Here is a 2,450-nt window from a genome sequence, read left to right on the forward strand (position 1 = left end):
AAAAGATCAGAGAATTCATAATATTATCCGGATTCTAATTCCAAATGATAGTGACATCCTTCTGATTCAAAGGAGAGTGAGATGCCAAAACTATTCAAGATTGCAGTTGTAAACCCCACTATAAGAAGAGACATGAGCTTAATCAAACTCTCATTCTTATACAAATTCACATTCTAAGCCTATATTATTTTGGTTGCTTGAGGACAAGCCACAATTCAAGTTTGGTGTTGTGATGCGTGAGCATCTTTCCTATCTTTTCCTAGTGAATTTGCATTTAAATTGTTGAGTTTAATCAAGAATTAATTATCTTTTAGCCACTACGGATGCTACTTTGAGTCTTGTGCAATTCTATTTATTTTAGGTAGCATTCGGCTGGATTTGATGGAGTTTCTGTAGCACAAGAATTAAAGGAGATGACAGCGAGGAGCGACGCGTGCTCATACCTGACGCGTGCGCGTCATTTGGAGCTTTCCATGGCGATGCGTGCGCGTACCTGACGCGTATGCATGAAAAGTGAAGTTGCTCAGCGACGCGTGCGCATACTTGACCCGTACGCGTGACACGCGAAGAAGACCATCGACGCGTACACGTGACTGACGCGTACGCTTGACATGCGTCACATGCAGAAAACGCAGAAAATGCTGATTTATTAATTCTGATTTAAAACTGTATTTTTAAGTTAAAATAGGAAAATATATTGTTTAGTTTTAGAAATTAGATTTGAAATTTAATTAGGATTAGATATAAAAGGGAAAAGGGGATCCCAACAGGATTCCAATTAGTTAACTTTTCATTCCACCTCAGCCAAAATATATTTTTTCAGAATCCTTATTTTTCTCTCTAAACCATGAGCAACTAAACCTCCACTGTTAAGGTTAGGAGCTCTGTCTATTGTATGGATTGATACTATTATTTTTCTATTTTAATTCATGTCTTGATTTATATTTCAAGAATTTTTTTTGTTCTTTATTTTATGAATTTGGGTGGAACGGAAGTATGACCCTCTTTCTAATTGAGTTCTTGTATAACTTGGAAAAGCTCTTTACTTGAACAACAGCTTGAAAATATATTCTCCTAAATTTCTAGTTTATCTGAATTTAATGGGATACGTGACATATAATTCTCTTATAATTGGGTAATTATGATTTCTGTGGCATATAACTAGAATTAAACTTCACCCCCTAATTGGAATTAATTGACCAAGGAATTGGCTGTTGATGAATTTTAGAGGAGACTAGAAATGTCTAGGAAATTAGGGTGTAGTCACATATAGTTGCCATGAATTAAATCTTGCATGATTAAAATAATAAGAAAAGTCAATCCAGAAAATAGATAACTCTGAAGCCTTAACTGCCTTCTCCATATTTTATTCCCAACTTATTTATTCGCCTGTCTTTAATTTAATGCTTTTTGAACTCTCAACACTCTTTTCTGTTTGTCTAAGTAAGCTAATTAATCAACTATTGTTGCTTAGTCCATCAATCCTCGTGGGATCGACCCTCACTCACCTGAGGTATTACTTGGTACGATCCAGTGCACTTGTCGGTTAGTTTGTGGTTGTAAATTTCGCACCAAATTTTTGGCGCCGTTGCCGGGAATTGATTGTGATTGACAACTATTAGTTTTTTGATTGCTTAGATTAGGCGTTTTAGTTTTAATTTTATTTAAATTTTATATAAAAAAAATATATTTTGATTTATTCAATTAAACCATTATTTTTTTTTCTCTTAATTTCTGAAATTAAGTTTGGTGTCCCTTTAGTTGTTTTATTCTTCCTAGTTATTTTTTTATTGAGTGATGACTATAATTCACACCCCATTCAAAAATTGGTGAATTAGTTCTTTTGGCAAGCGCAGTAAAATTATCGTCAAGTAACAACCCACAGTGGAGTGGGATCGTATCCACAGAGATTGGCAAATTCGAGCAGTTTTAATCAATTGATGAATTAGTCAAGCGGATCAATAGGATTGTGAATTGCAGAATTATAAATGACATAAATGTAAATGACTAGAATATAAAGAAAAGCTATAAAGTGCAGAAATATAAATGGCAGGATGTAAAGTGCAGAATCATAAATGACTTGAATGTAAATAGGAATGGGGAATTGCTGAATGTAAAGTTAAGCTATAGAGAAATGGATAGATAAGAATGGGGAAATTCATTGAGATTGGGAGATGTTGTCTCTTTGGATTAAATCTAGCTTATATCCTCTTCAATCATGCAACTCATTGACCTCTTGGTAATCATGATTGATTGAGCCCCAATCCCTTGGTGACTCAATCTCTCAGATCTTGATCAATAGCCAATTCCTTGGTCTAATTGCTCATGAAGAGAGATATGCTTGGTCCCTGATTATACCACACACCATTATAGGTCCAAGTAGAGGGAGGATTATATGTCACATATCCAAACACCAAAACCCAGATTCTACTCAAGTGTGAGAAGGGATT

The sequence above is a fragment of the Arachis ipaensis genome, chromosome B4 (genome assembly GCF_059453495.1).
Source record: "Arachis ipaensis isolate K30076 ecotype BB chromosome B4, ASM5945349v1, whole genome shotgun sequence".
Lineage (NCBI taxonomy): Eukaryota > Viridiplantae > Streptophyta > Magnoliopsida > Fabales > Fabaceae > Arachis > Arachis ipaensis.